Source organism: Homalodisca vitripennis, chromosome 7, assembly GCF_021130785.1.
Source record: "Homalodisca vitripennis isolate AUS2020 chromosome 7, UT_GWSS_2.1, whole genome shotgun sequence".
NCBI lineage: Eukaryota > Metazoa > Arthropoda > Insecta > Hemiptera > Cicadellidae > Homalodisca > Homalodisca vitripennis.
In genome coordinates this window covers 31,877,415-31,896,040 of record NC_060213.1, presented here as the reverse complement: position 1 = coordinate 31,896,040, position 18,626 = coordinate 31,877,415, and positions in this window count along the sequence as shown.

The following is an 18,626-nucleotide window of genomic DNA, read 5'->3' as shown; positions in this document are numbered from 1 at the left end:
ACTATGTTTATTCGTGAAAATGTGGAGTGCTTAGATTCGTCATTTACAACAACTACAACAAAAAAGGTAAATAATTGTACACTGATATTTCATTATCGTAAACTATGATTGATTGATTAATTGTTAGATTGAGACAAAAGTTGAGAAACTGAGTTTATAGGTTATGTCATACTATTGACAAAATAATGTTGATAGTGTTAAGTAAATTATTAGTTTAAATCACTCTGCAATCAATCGTAATTCAGTCGATTGAGAAGAAACAGCGCGTATTGCTAGTCAAACATTTAAAATAACAAATTATAACCTCTAACCTGTCATAACAGTGCGACCAAACAAACGAACTAAACCGACCAATCACCACGCGCGGAGTTAGAATTTAACTGTGTTTAGCAAGAATTTCAAATTCCAATTTTAGTAAATGTTTTATTCAACTTTACCATTTACAATAACAAATTTTAATTAATTTCAAATTATGTACAATGTTTTAGTAAACAAAATATATTTCTATAGTTAAAATTTGTGCAATTCTTATTTTCATTCAATTCCTTGTTCCTATTGTGCAATTTAATAATATTCATATCAATAAATATTCTACCGAGAAAAAGACGTTGTCACGTAAAATCTTCGCCCGTAAAACCGACTTTACAGGCAACCATAATTTTTTATACAGTTTTTTATATGCCACGACTGTACTTGATACTTATACGAATAAAGAGCACAACATAATCAATAAATTTCTTCCTTGGACCACAAGCTACTTATGTAACAAGTTTAAAAACTCTAGTACCCTTCATTAAGGGTTGTTTTGTTGTACAGACGTACGTTCATACAAATGTACAGAGGTACTGACAGACGAAGAGTGATATGTCTTCAATAAGTTATTTTCTAGTACCTATTAAATAATGTCTATGATCATTATTATAGTTAAAATATGTGAAGCTGAACTTCAAAATGAAAAGTATTTGAACTGTGTAACGAAGTACAGTTAAATAGAGTATAAAACTATGCCACGTTGACATGCTGAATATTAGTTATTGAAAACATCTTGAAAATGACTTTTCGAAGAGATGAATGCAGCGCTCTTCAAAGTCAAGTATGTATGATACTTCCCCATTCAGTCAAGCTTATGGCTTTCATCTATAGAAATTTAATTACCAATTTATAAGCACCTGTTTATCGGTTATTCCCTTCATGTTTATAGACAAATCAATATAATGTGTAATATGACGTTCTAAGTACAGTCTTTTAGAATCAGTTAGTATTGTTCTTACACCGTTTTGAAAGCTCAAAGAACAATATTTGACACATAATAAGATTTTTGGAATATATCGTCGAGATTAAATACATTACACTGAGCAATTTTAATTATTTTGCCTAATATTACAAGGTAAAAGTACTATACAACACGTGTTTTGTTACAGAGTCGGAATTTGCTTGAGCATTTTTAAGTTAAAGCTGATTTCTTTCCTTGCGACGCCCTGAGCATCGTCAGGCTGTCAGACATACAGGTTTACATTCTCCCTGCTGACTTAGAGACATTATGTCATCCTACTGAGCCAGGTTTAGTGGTTGGACATGCACTACAATAAAACTCACTGTTCCCTTTGTAGAAATGAAGTTTCATGTAAATTGTAAACAAGCAGAAGAACCATTTCACTAGATAAATTGATATTGAGGGCCTTGCCGCATGAAACATTGATATTCTAGGTGTTAGTTCTGTTTCATATAAGCTTTGACACAATGAAAGTTTCGATGAGACATGAACTGCACTGCAACGCAAAATTGTCTTAAATAAGATATTTTTGTTAGTTTTTGACCTTAATTAACTAACTAACTCAGACTAACAGCAAAGCGCTAGCACAAGTAAGCTAGCGATAATAAATAATAATGAATTACCAACTTCATTATTATTTTTTACCCAATGACTAAACATGTTACGTGGTTAGATATCACGTGATATCAGGCAGTTTGTTTCCTAATGTTTTATCTTGCAATTTTCTCTACATCATCATGGTTACTAGTAATAAAACAAATTTCGTTATTGTTCAGCCTAATCCCATCAAATGACTAGTACTATACTCGAAATCAATGTTCCTGTTATTGATATAAAGCCTAATACAAAGTTTAAATTCTAAAAGTCAGTTAATTTTTCAAGATACTTCTTTGTGGCTCCGTTTATCTTTATACTTGCACATAATCTTCATACTTTGAATGACTAGAGATACATTTAACCATTGGGAAATAATTAACTCACAAAGTTCATTTCTAGCAACTTTCATATTATACTTCATGGCATGTGATAATGAGATATTCGTCTTGAGTATTCGAGAGATAAATACAATAATAATTATAATAATTTCATAACACGTCGTTTACCAGCCGGCGTGGCACTGCATGTTAACAAACATTCCACATATAATTAGTGTTTTAACAGCAAAATGTTCATTACTAAATTATGACGTAATTAATTTCAAATTTGTAAAACAAATTTAATTCTATACGACTGATTTATTTTAATATAAACTAGTTTATTAAATTATATTAATCTAACGTATATAAGTACTGTATATTAATCCATCGGCCATATATCCAAGAGAACCTCTAGTGGTCTTCTGATAAATAAACATGACGTTTCTATATTATATACATTGTTAATGTACCACTTGTTTAATATCAATACGATCAGCTATTTGTATTCTCAGATTTTAAATAAGTCGTTTTGAATTTATGTTTACTGTTTTTGGATACTTTTCATTTGGCTTTTCCTCGTTAGCTTTATTAGACAAACCACTGAGAGGTTTTCTGTAGTAATTGTAAAGACACACTCACAATTTATTTGTTTTCAAGATAAGAACGTAACAATTTATTTTAAATTTTAAAATGTTGTATAAATTAAATAATACTATGTCAATTTAAATTAAAAATATTCTAAATAACAGAAAATCTAAATAAGTGCTAAATAATCAATTATGTGTTTTACTGAATAAAAAAGATTTTCGTTAATAATAAAATATTAGCTTCGTTGAACGTTGTAATTATATATTATTTATATTAGTATGCGAAAACATATATTCCATCAATATCTAATAAGATGTCTGAAACATGATAACTTTTCCCATACTATTCAAAAGTGTAACCATTCCAACATTCTGAAGTATAAAAAAACATCCTCTGTCTAAAAAAAATTAAATATTCACTTCAAGTGCATACACGTACATTAGAAGCCAATGTAAATTATTCAAACTTATGTGAGTAGTAGTAAACTTGTACGAATATTTTCCAGTAATCACTAACGTTTAATACCTCACAAATAGAGAAGCACAAAATGGTCCTAAGAAAGAAACAATATTGATGATTAATTTATAGTTTGTGTCGTACAAAGTAATTATCTACTTTGTTTCTTTCTTTATTTATTTATTTCCAACGGTTCCACCATTTATACATGAGTTTACTTAACTAAGGATAAACTAATCAAGATGGCATACAATGACTAATAACTGTGGTAACAACAATCCAATAACATAACAAATACTAATAACATAACAAAACTAGTAATAATAACAGATAACACAAGGAAGACATTGTGCAATAATTTATAACAATACATAGCAATCATACCAAATAATGCAGGAGCAACTAGCAAAAAGAAACAGAACAATGTAACAATTATGAATAATAATAACTTAACAATGAGATAAATATATATAAACATGCAACGATATAGATATATTGGAATGTAACAATGAGATAAATATGTAACAGTATAAAAATGATAAAATTATATGTAACAGAATAACAAACAGATAAATAATAACAATTTTTAAATACTGAAGATGAGGTGTGAGGTGTGTGTGGTTTCTTGCGTCTTTTTTAGTTCTACCAAGAATCAAAGACCCAAGTTCTGATTTCCACTGTATAAGTAACCAAACTGTATCTTGTAGAAAGTTATAAAGAAATTTACTCTGACAAATTAATTGATAGTCAGCCACACTCATTTTAGTGGAGGATAAATTGGAGGTTAACAAAATGATTATGAGGAGGTTAAAATTTTTCTCTGATAACATATTTCTAGATTTATATGATTTAAAATATTTTATTATGTAGGTAAGTGATAAATCAGCGTCAGAAAGCCATATGTAGACACATAAGACTACGACTTTCAATATATTTGCATGATGATGATATATGTATTTACGTTTAAGGCGGTAAGTTTAAAGTGTACTATAGTAAAAAAAGTTTAATGTAGAAAAATTATTGTTTCATCTTTTCTCCCTTTAGCTACCCTTCTATTTGGACCTCAAATAAACTAGCATGGCTGACGTTCGATTAATATCTTAAGAACAATTACTGCATTGGTTTTAAAAAACACCAGGTTATGTGCTCACACAGCAGACCCGGCCCTTACAATATAAGACTTTATCTAAACTAACAGGACAGCCACAACCAAGTTTTAAAAATTAGACAGCCCAAGAAATCGTTCGTAAATTAAATGATTTTATTATACAATTTTCAGTAAAATATGATTGATGTAAAGACCCCATTGCCATCCCAACCATCTTCCATGGTAGTTACCTAGAATACATTGCGAATACAAGATTAATAGTCCTTGTATATAAAAAAATAACCTAAACTACCTATTTACAGTTTATTAAAATATTGCATTCATCGTTTTGACTAAAACTATGACTGAGGTCATGGTTCTTATAAGCAGTTCTAAAGAGAAATAATATGTCATGAAAATATGAATTCAGATGAAACAGTTCCTCACTAAGCACAGTATAAATTTTATGCATTAATTTGTGAAAGGATCGACTGAGTGGAAACATATTTATCTTCCATTCATAGGCAGTAAATGTACGGGAACGGTCCAAACTTTTGGCAAACACATTCTGGTCGGCACACGCCGCTGAGAGTTCAATTGAATTACTCGAAACTCCAGCTAACCGCATAAACAGGGTTGACTTCAAACTACTGTAACAGTCCATGCATTCTGTATAGGTGTACATTTACATGTATATTTGTGTATATTTACATCTTTCAATAAACTAATGGTAACAAATTTAATAGTGTTATATAACTAAAAGATTTCCTCATAAAAAAGTTTGATTGATATGTGGCAAGTTGGAAACATTGCCAATTAATTCAAGCAGTTTATTAATTTTAATTTGTCATAATACACTTTGAAACGTAACTAAATAAAAAATTATTGTGCCACACAGTAAAACATCTCGACAATAAATTCATCCGTAAGTTTAAAATTTTAAATGAACTTCATTTCCATGTAGATTAATGTGAGTATATAATGGTGCATGTCCATACACGAAACTTGACTGATCGTCTTTGATGCCTATCACTCATTGTTTCAGTGGCATGACAAAATCTCTTTTTTCTGACAAAAGTATCTGTCTCCTATAAAATATTTCCGTAGAACATCTTGAGAATAAAAGGAGCTTAATATTTGAAATTTCGCAAACAACCCCAGCGAAACCTGTTAAGTTATCTGTGGAGTAGTGTACTTCAAAAAATTTTGACAATTTCACAAACGTTTGCTGAAAAAAAAAAATTTGGAAATGATAATGTATGGTGTGTATTAAGGTTGAAGGAATTTATACTAACATTTAGCATAAAGAAAGAGCGCAAAGACAAAGTAAATAAATTATATTTACATAAATTAATTAACAATATTTTAATTTCAGTTCCGTCTTACATGTAACAGTTATGCAGAAGATCTTAGCTATTGAAAAACATATAAGTTTAGACCTATTTAGTTATCTTAATGTCTTATATCTTCCTTATAAACATTAATGAATCTATTATTTTAGTATAAGCTGTTTAATAAAATGATTAAAAAATCAACGTTTATTAAGTTTTTGATGTAGGATATATTTAAATTTGTTAATTACTAAATGGTTGTTTAAGTATATATAACAAGTTATACCAACTAATAAACAGGATATTTTGTTTTAATATTTTGATTTTTGGCTCTAGCAATACTATTTTTAGATAGAAACGTAAAATCTGACAGTACAGGGAAGAGCACTTAAGGAAGTAATAAATGGTCCTCACGATAGATCCTTGGACGCTTCTTACTTAGAACTGTAGTGCTGGCAATACAGTGTGACAGGTAGCGTTTAAAAACTGTTTTGTACTAACATACAGTATATTTTATTTTAAATATATGGCGGAAACAACTTGAGAATGATCCGTCTTAGCGTGTCTCTTATTTTTTATGAATTAAAAAAAATTGCGTTCATAGAGGAAGCGCATTGATTTAAAATGCTTAATAATATTCAAATCAATGACGTAATCAAAGAATGAGTAAAGGCAAAAGAGAAATTTAACGAATCTGTTATAACACCAGTTGAAAGTAGCGTTGATAAGTAGCCTTCTCCAAAACAATCTGGGGACCAATAGCTTAAAAGTGACTTTCGAACTACCGCTATTGGCCGGGCAGGCGAGCTGCTTGCAAGGACAGGATCGCTCAGCGGTCGCCCATTCAAGCAGCAGCAACGCTTGACGTTGGTTGACCCCGTTATCTTGCGATAACCATCGTACCCGCTACACTACGCAATTGACAGTGAGTGAGTATATGAGCAAATGATATAAATGAGAACATAAGGTAGCCTGAAACTTTCAAATTGTTTTTTTTTAATTAGACGATATGCGCATAACTTTTACCCATTGGAACTATTACTCTATTTAAATGCTTATTTAATTTTAAGTTTACATATAGTAAAAGAGTCTCAAATTTCCATTATATATATATAAAACATTGTTGAATATTTTTCGAAATTCATGAAACCATAGTAAACTGATTTTCGTCAACTAACATTACTAAGTTAACATATACTTTGTTTACAAGACAAATACCTCTTTGAGTGTACGCTAAATTCACCTAAAGGTATCTAAGGTAAAATTACCTTAACCTAAAAATAACCCTGATTATGAATTCTTAGAAATTTAAATGTACATCGTAGGAAATAAAAAAATAAATCAAAAGTGTTAAAAGGTTTAGTATTGTATATAATTAATAACAAATATATCAATATATTATGGGGCAATATTGACAATATCATTACATCTCGTAAATTTTCAGAATCTATATTAGATATGTACTGTTCATATTTCGTGACGGTTAGTAAAATGTATTGGTTACATTTATAAAAAATATAATTATTATATAGCGTATATGAGTTTGTTACTGAAAAAAATAACGAATTACACAATAAAAGTAAAAATGTAGAAATCGTGTATATTTTCAGAACAAAATATAGATTAGTCAGTAGCTAACAATAACAGTATTTGTTATCTTCGTATTGCCATGGGAGTTGTAAACCCAACTAGTTAAACTGGGTTGTGGGCATTGCAACTGCAGATGCTAACGTTAATATTCAAACATAAGATTACTCTGAGAATAAACATTAGGTTGTAATACAAACATTATTAAGGTAGTATATATAAAGGAGCAAACTATTTAAATCTTTCTTTAGAGATGATGTGTAAATAAGTATCGTACATATTTCTATTTACCACATGATATTCAGTACTTTATATACTATTATGCATGTAATAGAGAAAACATTGTATGTAGTTATAATCTGAACATATTTTTAGGTAAATAAATGTATTTAATATTAACCGAAAACTCTTATGTTTAATAAATTATAGCTGAGAGTTAATAAAAATCGCATTTAAAATATATTAATTTCAGTTTCGTCGTATAAACTATTTTATATGTTTGTCCGTCTGCCCATCCAAATTAATATCTGTCTACACAATATTTCAAGAACGAACAAAAGTTTACATGGAGCTTCATTTTAATATAAGCACCATCGATTATAATGATTATGCACTTTGCGTGGTGGGTTTTGATTGAATATTAGGGAATATTTTTAAATTAGCCTAGGTAATAATGAAGGCTATGATATGACATTTTAACGTTATTACTATGTAGGGAAGCTTTTAGTGTACTTCTTCGATTTATTAAAGTGATTGTTTTCTGTTTCAGATTCCACAAGTCGATTCAATTTCTTGGTAAGCATCTTATTCAGCTCTCTTTTTAATAACTATGTTGTTTCAAGTCGTGATCAATACACTTTAAATAGGAAACTTTCTCATAGTAAAACATTGATCTTTAATTAATGATTTTTACATTTGTGTTGAAATTATACTTCAATATTATCGCACATTTTTTAGTTATATTTTAGCAGGAAAACGTAACTGGTAATTTCCAAGTGTAATTAAAAGTTATAATAAAGTACGTTATTATATGTACAAAGATTAGAAAACGTTAATAAGAAATACATAGATTATTATTTCAGTATGCTTTCTTAACTCAATTTGTAAATGTGTCTTTATTAAAAAACATATTATACAGGAGAGAACTGTAACAATAAAAAATATTTATTTACTTTCATACGCAATTAGGCAACTTTGTTTTACTTATTCTGAAAAGGAAAATGCACAGTTATAGTTTATTTATAAAGATCATCCAATATAAGTTATTTAAGAATAGTATTATGTCACCTAACATCTTTCACTGCGTTGTTTGATAGGGCACTGTAATACATCATATAGAAAATGAAGGGGACTTTACAATAAACACATGATAAATCAAAACATCCAAGATATCAAGGCAATTAATGAATTACCGCCGTTACTGAAGTAGGTGTGAAGGAATATAATTAAAATTAATTACATGAAGTGCACTTTTACAAATGGCCGCAAATTATAACCTCTAAATGAAGCACACAGTTTATGAAAGCTTACTGCAATATAACGACAAGTAATAAGTACTCTACATCAGGTAACAGGTATAGCAAACGTTGCATGGAAAAAAATATAATCTGTATCATTGCATTTTTTAGATTTCCAGCAGACAGAGAAACATACAGACAATAATAATTTGTTGTCTTCCACATTGAAAAAGAATTTTTTTCTACTGAGTATTACGGTTTAATGTGGTTAAAGTAAATTCCTTGGTTAAACATTTACTTACTTTATCATACATCTTATACTTGACTACATAGAAAAGACATTTCGCACAGGATTTAGGCTACTGATGAAATCATTTTTTAGATCTTTGCCACATCATACATTTAAAGTTGTGTTTATTAAGTTAGATTTTGTAGTGGTGCTTAAATAATAAAAGTTTTGGCGAGTTTGCGAATATTATGCAATGCAAGAATGAGTTATAAATAATTTTGTCACCACATATAAATAAATATATTACTTGATAAAATGTTATATAATTGTACTTTTTAAAATTTATTTCTTCCGCTATTTAATCGTCGTTACTATGGTTCGCATGTCAAACAGGAAAAATACTCGCTAATGCTCGTAAAGTCTCATGTAGTGACAGTCATCGAACTTAGTGTTACCTGAATAGAAATAAAGCTTCATACATATTTTGATTTCTTCAGGTGAGCTCCTTTTCGAGTTCTCATGCGGACAGACGGACGGCCAGACAGAAATTAAATTGTTTAGCTTCTCGAGTGATAGGCTTTGGTGATGCTAGTCTAATAAACAAATAAGATATGTTTAAGATTTATATAAAACTTTAATTTTCTTGAAATATTGAAATATTCAAATCTCGTCCTATTAATTGCGGTCAGTTCTAAATGGATCATGTTTTTAAACGAAATATGGCAAATTTATATGTAAAAAAGCTATAGAAAAAGAATATCGACACTAGTTTCAATATCTGATACTTGCATAAATTCTTATTAAAATTGTATTTTCAGAAACATTAACAACATATTAAGTGTGGAATTAAATACTTTTTAAAAGGTGTTTGATGTTTTAAATAAATATTGTCGTATTTTGGTCTAATAAAATTAATAAATATGTTACGCACAGTATGAAATTATCAAATACAGTTTTGAGTCATCTATTTCCCTACATTATATGTCTATACGACTATGCGTTTCATTACAATTAGTTGATTTAAAGCGGGCGTTAAAAACCTGTAATTAATGGACGGACTGGTACAGTAGTTTGAAGTCAAACCTGTCTGTTTATGCGGTTAGCTGGAGTTTCGAGTAATCCAATTCAACTCTCAGCGGCGTGTGCCCACCAGAATGTGTTTGCCAAAAGTTTGGACCTTTCCCAAACATTTACTGCCTACGATTGAAATATAAATACGTTTCCACCTTGCCGATGCTTTAACGAATACATGCACAAGAAATTATGCCTAGTGACATTCTGTGTTATCTATATTTATATAATCATGACATAATATTACTATTTAATCTGTTCAGTAAATATTATGAACTTAATCACATTTTAACCGTTAAAGGATGTATTTAAAAATTATAATATAACTTTAATAAATGTTTTTGCCAGGATTATTTACTCAATATTTATAACTATATTTGCTGGTTATAATGAATACAGGATAAATATGTTTAAAATTATCTGTTTGAAGTCGTTGTATAACAAATGAAATAGGCAGTTATACCAATTTTAACAATGGCTGCAAATGAAAACCTAAATACCTTTAATTTAAAACGCTTTTAACAATAGTTTGTTTTGTATCATCTACAGGATTTAGGATTAGAATAGAATTTAGTTGAAACCCATAAAAGGAAGGAATCGGCATAAACATTGTTTCCTTGCGTTATTAAACTAATTATTTAAATTACTGTATGATCTATTTCTCAAACTTTTAAACATATTAAACTTACGAAAATATTCTATTTGGTTTGGAATTGTATACATTTAATTATATTTTAATATTTTGTTAAAATATTTTTTAAATGCAATGCCGTTTTGGAAACAGGTGTTTATTGATTGTTTTCTTAGTTTGTCCTACATCTTATAATATAGGACCTGACAGTAAGTTTTTACTTTTTGATCAGATATTTGTCAATAAGAAATATCTTTTAATTAGCAAATGGATCGCCAGCCATGCTAGGTTGAATGAAAATAAAAAAGAAACGCAAAACGACTTCCACAGTTTATACAACACAATAGTACTTTATTATTATAAGACAAATCAAGATAACTAATTACAATAAAGTTCAGCCCGGTAGATTAAAATATTGTTGCATTCTTGATTTTTTTCGTAGTTGAAGAACAGTTATGTTAATTACCTGGCCATTAAATTAAATATATGTTAAAGAGTTTTATAAATTGATTATTTCATATGATACGCAGATACCTGAAGGAACTTTTACCATATTACAAAATACCCATCTCCAAATTTAAGCAGCAAACAAGTTTATTTTGTTGAATGTTCGTTACCATGCGACGCCTGGCTGGTAAATGATGTGCTGTGAAATTAGTATCGTTAATACTGTAGTATTAGTCTGTCGAGTACGCAAGATGAACCTTTCACTGTCACACGCCAGGATGTAAAATATGAAAGCTGGTACCAACAAACTTAATGAGTAAATTATTTCCCGATTTCAAAAGTAATGATGGCAGTTCCAAAGATCCTACGTCAGGTACAATAATTATGTTAAACTGAGCTATAGAAATATAACTTGGATTTTCTAATAATTATCTTTACGAAACTAAGTACTTTGATTTGCTTTTGAATAAAATCCTAGAAACACACAATTACTTTTTACTACTTGTTATATTTCTTTTTTATACCCAGAATTGGCAGTAAAATCTAATGTTACCAAATTTAAAATATTTTTAGTCCGATGGGTAGTTAAAAAGCAGTATTTAAATTAATTTCGGTATACATTATTTTCCGTCATAATTTTTTTCCACACAAACAATGGGAATAAGATTTACTATGTCACATTATAACAAGCCACAAATAGCATTTTTGTAAAATGGTTTTTTTATAGATTTTCACGTTGTACATACGTTTACCCGTAAGGCCAGTAAATATTTTGCTAACGTTCAGCCAAGTTATACAAACTATTCAATCTCAATATTGTCTATATAGAATAGCTGCTTCATTTTTGGAGATATCGTGCGGACAGACAGAGAAACATAAGTAAAAAATGCACATCCTCTTCGTTACGACTCAATCGAAAAACATTAAGTTGTCATTTATAAATTATTTGTATATTTTGACAAATACAGTTGCGGAAGATACCCGTAATACTGCATTGCGTGTATTATCGCTTGACCTAAGGAGAGACAGGGAAGAACCACCGTGAGAGCCATTTATTTACTTTACTAAGTGCTCTTGTTTGTATTATCAGCTTTAGTATTTCTTGTACAGAACTCTATAAAAGAACGTATTCTATTGCGAAAAAATTAATTTGTTAATTCATTTAATTTCATTATAATTAAAATAAATCCTTACATTACTTTACATGTTTAGATTTCGGAAATCGAGTAATAATTAAGGCATAAAGTTTATTCTGAGATATACAAAACTTTTTAAAACTATACATAAATTATCTCAACATTAAAAATAGTTAAAATAACAGGAGTATTTTATTTAATTATAAATTTTTTATTTAATTTTATAATACAAAACTTTGATTTTCACAACTTAACAAATAATTCCTTCGTTAGTTAGTATGAGTAAAAGATAAAAAAAACTCTAGAGTTCATTTATATATTTTTTATTATAATTGGATACACACTTTTGCTACATGAATTATTATGATAAATGATAATATTGTGTTTCTCACTTTAGATTTTTGAAAAGGCAACATTAATTATTCTTTCAACGGTTTTTTTAATACCTAAAACGATTTTTTATGCAACAGTTTATGACGATATATTGTGTAACAAACATGTTTTTACTAATAAAATATCTGCGCCTTCAAGCAGTTTCGAAGAAAGTACTATTATATTTTAATTACTGCAACAAATCATCAGCAAATTGTGCAATTTGATTAATACAAATATATTTCTTCCGTGTTCATACTTGATCTACATTTTCTTTATTACTAAAATAGTTTGTAAATCTTGACACCTTCATCTAAAAACGTCTAAGTGTTCTAATTAAGTCATTACTACGGACGCGAAATTATTTAGATAATTTAAAACTAAAATACATCTCAAAACTAGGAAACTTTTTCAAATTAAGACCTTACTATCTTACAAATCTGACTGATGGCTAAGCAAATTAGGGTTTATAAAGACTTTCAGAAAGTTTAATTATAAAAGCTTTATTTTAATTAATGATAAGTAAACATAAGTATAAAGATGAAACTTTATTTCAGTGCAATAATGTTTTTAAGTATTTAAATGAAATAATTTATGTTTGTTTGGCATATTGTTTATAAAAGTAATACATTACTACCATAAATATATATGCGAACATTTTGAATATAAATTATTTAGATTCCTTTTTAAAGCCTGAATCATCGTACTCCATGAAAAGGAACATAGAAAAATTAATTTTTTCCTCGCAAAGTCCATGAAATCCATGCACATAATATGAAACTGAAACATATTTCTTATGAAAAGCATTGGGTATATTGACTACATTTATTTACAATATGTTTTGTTAAAGGATACATCCCAGATGACTAATTGCGTTTCCCATTAATCATAGTTACTCTATAATAGCTTAATATTAAGATTAATAAACTGATTACGGCCATTAGAAAGTAAAATTAGTTGTTCGCACTGAATAGATTTTTATTACGCATGGGACTGCTATCTCTTCATATATCAACTGAACTTTTGTCATTACAGTTATTAAACTTATACACGATAAAAAGTGAACATATTTTATAGTTTCAAGTAATTTTCATGGAATGTTTCATAACAGTCAAAGATAAATTCTTTCTCTGAATCATTGATCATTAAAAAGTAAAAATTTTTGAATGTGATCTCTCAATGAATGTAAATGTGTGTGCAATACTTTAAAGACAAATCTGTCAGTTTACATGCTTAGCTGGAGTTTGGAGTGACCCAATTCAACTCTCAGCGGCTTTTGCAACACTGGATTTGTTTGCATAGAGTTCAAAACCATTCCCGTACATTTGTTACCTTTTAAGAATAAAATATAGCATGGAAATAAAACGTTTTTGCAGTTGTTTGTTGGTTATTCAGTTCCAGCTTTTAGCTCTGCTTCCTGCAAATTTCCTCTTGTAAACTAAATATTTATGTACATATAACTTTTGTATGTATTTGAAAATATATGGGGACATATAATTGGATGTATATTCCCACAATTTGAGCGTAATAGGCACTCACATTTAGTCTATTGGTTGTGTTCGTGCTGAAAGGAATCTATATTACAAACTGTCGGAAAACAAGGAGCAAAGAGACGATGCGATCTTATGGAAGTAATCATTCGAAACGAGAGACAATATCGAATTCTATTCCACTTGATCTACCACAACCTGTATCGCAATCTCAAGTATGGTGAAAATACTTTTTCAATGTTATACATAAAATTAAATTTTTAAACTTAAAAACATGTTCAATTTCCTTTGTATTGTACTCTTAACTACTTCATCTATCGCGCGAGTTGTTCGATTGCACATATATATATTGTTTGTTTACTGCTGTTAGAAGAAAGAAATTTAATTTCTTAACAACATAACCCTCAAAGCCTTTTTTATGTTTTATTACTTTACAGGTAGAACTTGTTTAGGCACTTCTCTAGTGTTAATGGCGGGGTGGAGGGAGGGGTGTTATATAAACGACGTTTATGAAATCAATCAAATGTTATTTCCTGTTGTAGACTGTATCCAGTTTTGAATTTCAGAGTTGATGTTAAATTAAATTACTATTATTGTAAAAATAATATAGTAAATATTAAATTTACATAAGTATTTTTATTTTTTCAATATATTGTTTTTTACTTACATCACTAGTACGATTACATCACTAGATACACTATATGTGTTTACGAAAAATACAACATATCAAATAATGACGTTATATAGTTCTTGTAAAACTTAAATAGTGTATTAAGTAGGTGCGAATTACTTGAATTGTTATTATTATCACATATTTTTATACGTTTAAGCAGTAGTAGTTTAGTGTCTACAATGTTTCAAATTATTTACTGTAGTTGTGTGTGAATTGTGAGTTTAACTCCAGTTAACCTCCCTCTTAGGCCAACGTCTGGATTCTGATGCTGCACTAAAATATATGTGAACTGGACCTAAACTTAACATTTACATCTAATCAACAACCCTTCCTACCATAGCAATTATGCCTATATTTCAATTTATTAGGTAAAATATTTGTTTTAAGTACTGCAGCAGCCACTAGATTTAATAACAGTTTACGTCCAATAGTTTCATAACATTTAATTTAAATTGATACATTATCCAACGATAGAATTATGTAAAAGTATTTTTGAATTCAAAATGCTAAACTACAAATCTTACTGTACATTGTTTTAGTGTAGATTTAGATTTTTTATGTCTCCTACTTACAAGCTTTTTGTATCATTCTGTTTGAATTACAAAAAATACGAAGCAAAAAAATATTGTTTTATATATACAATAATAACCAATCATAATAAGTAAAAATATGTTGTAGACATAATAGTTTACTTATTGACTCTAAACCATGTTCACAGTGTCAGAATCTAAATTTCATGATTTGAGGTAAAAACACTACAACACATTCTACAGGGTGGCGCATAGTCACTGGACAGTTGGTTAAAAGAAGAAAAAAATAACAGCAAGACGTAGTACAATAGTTTTCGTTCGTAATGTTGGTATTACTAAATGTTGGTAATTATGCCTTTTTAAGTTGGCAATACAATGCAATGAAACACACAACAATCGAACTAGTGAGTTCCAGGACTCATGACGTTTACAGAACACTTTCAAGAACTTTACTTTCAACACGATGGTGCTCCACCACATTACACCACTGCCTTTCGCGATTATTTAAACGAACGTTTCCAAAGAAAAGTTATTGGTCGAAGGGCAGATATTGACATGACCCCACGTTCACCAGATATAACACCAATGGATTTTTTCCTATGGGGAGTAGTCAAGGACTCTGTTTATTCTCGAAAGCCTCATACTATTGACGAACTGAAAGACTACATACATGACGCATTTTATGATTTGGACAATGATTCCACACTATGCCGTAGAGTAGGTAACAGTATTCCAGAAAGACTTCAAAGATGTATTAATGAAGTCGGAAAACAATTTGAATATAAAAAATAATTGTAAATATTGTTTGTAATAAAAAATACTTTCAAATAAATCTAGTCTTGTTTTATTCAACTGTCCAGTGACTTTTGCGCCACCCTATTATAGAAGTATCAATATAATGAATTGTCTAAATTTTTAAAAGTTAAACTAGTACATGGTTATGAACACGATAAACTGTAAAATCGTCATGTTATCAGTGAAAATCCTACTGGATTTTTGGAATTAGAGGTTTACCTAATATGTTACGTTCTGTCCAACCATAACGAAAGGAATATTCTATATTTTTCGCTAAGTAAATTGTGCTTATAACTTGTCATTTGTAAACACTGGTAACTCAATTTCAATTAGCTCTATAAAACCATTTCCATAATCATAGAGGGGCTGGAAAACTATTTCTGTCTATATGTCCCTGTCTATCTACACTATTTACAGGCAACGAACTGGTCTATAAACTTCAAATATTGAATACAGCTTTATTTATAAATAATCAACATCATACTTTATGATATTGCATGTCACTAATAGAGATTTGGCTCAGCCTCATAAAACATTTTTATATTGTACTTATGGGTCAGAAAGATAGCAAGAGGAAGAATGACAGAATAACTAGATTTGTAACAAAACTATGTACAATTATATGATATTTCAGTATGTTGCATATTATTACATATGGCCTAACTATCTAAATGAAATGAACGAAGAAGACGTTCCATGCTATCTCAGCGAAGCCTGTGGCTTGGCGTATTTTGTAACTTGTAAGCAGAACAATTAAATATATTTTATTTCATTCTATCTTGTTTAATGTTACTAGAAAGAATCGTACAGTAAATAGTAATCCATGCCAAGTCCAGTACCCAACATTTTCTCGAGTACCTAACAATACAGTACTCGTTATCTTTGTATTCTTGAGTTGGTAGTAATCACAAGCCGTTAAACCTGGTTATGAGCATTTCAGTTATTAATGAACATACTGAAACTACTTCGTGTAATATTAGACTTAATGAATATACAAATCAAAATTATGAAAGCTAATAAAAAATATATATTTTATTTCACGAAAACATAATATTTTGTATCAATATAGTAGTTGTGGACTTATTATTTTGTGTATTTCCTATGGTCATCGTGATAAGTTGTTTACTAATTTAGTCTTAAAATATATATTCAAAGTATATCGCTAGAATACTGTTTATCCCTTAAGATTTATATAGAGTATCATCTGTTAAATAACCATTAGTTAAGATTTCAGTATGCACGCGTAATGTATAAATGCATCTTCATTTTATTAGGGAGAACAATGGAATATAGATTGCATTTAATAACACCATTCCAATTTTATAACACCATTATCAGTAAAATAATAACAACCTAAATAGCACTTTAGTGTCAAACGGAAGAAGCAATCAAAATGTTAACATTTTTCTTATATTACCAAGATTTCGTTCGCTCTCACTGTGTTCGTAAACAAAATAATAAACTTTCCCACAATATATTGGTTTTATAAAGAAAACACAAATTGACAATATAAAGGTATATAATTAGTTAAAAAATTTGATTTTACTTGTATGATAAATATATGATAAGATAGTTATTCATTATGTATACATTTTGAAAAGATTGAACTTTTGATTTTGGCATCATTACATGTTACAAAATTTATCTCGTAGCCGGTTGAAAAAAAATTCCATTCCATAAAACAATTCAGTGATGAGAGTGCATTCATAAAAATAAAACTACATTTTTAGTGTATTCCCTAATAATAATAAAATAATTTAAATATAATATTCTACCCGTCTTAAAAAAATTGGTTTTTTGCGAAGCAAAATGTAAACAAATATCCATACTAAAATTTATATCTGGATACATTTTTCAATACATAATAACGAGTATAAAAGAGAAACTTTCCAACACCGTACTGTGTTATTTACTGCTGATGAGACGTGCATAAAGTTCATGTACACAAGTCCCATGTTACTGACTTGTTATTTAGTTAATCAAACATTCTTGGTTAGTTTATATGATACTGCTGCTGTAAATAAAAAATACATGTCTATATTTTGCCTATTTTAATATTATTTCATACAATAAATGTATCTCAAATGTTTTTATAGTTAATAATCATAAATATTCCACTATAATGATAATATTATGGTGTTTAAATTGTTTATAATAGTTTATTAATATAAAACAGTGCATTGAAAATTAGAAAAATGATTTTGATACTATTCATTTCTTGTATAATTTTAAAAATCAATATTATTTTAATTTTGTTAAGAAAGATGACATTAGGGAAAAGAACGGAATTTGTAGGAAAACCTTAAACAAAATATTCAAACTCTCTAATAGACTCAAAAACCGAAAAGTGTACTGAGTATTGTGATTAAAAAATTTACTTGAGTCATTTCATTTCTAATCAGAGTAACTGAAAGTTAATCCCTGCTCAGAGAGGAGACTCCATTACCCGTTTCTTTAAATTAAAAATATGTTTAAGAGATTTAATTTTTGACCCAAGGCTAGAGAATTTTGGTTTCAAGAAGAATGAATGTTTGGCATCCGATTAACAACACATAT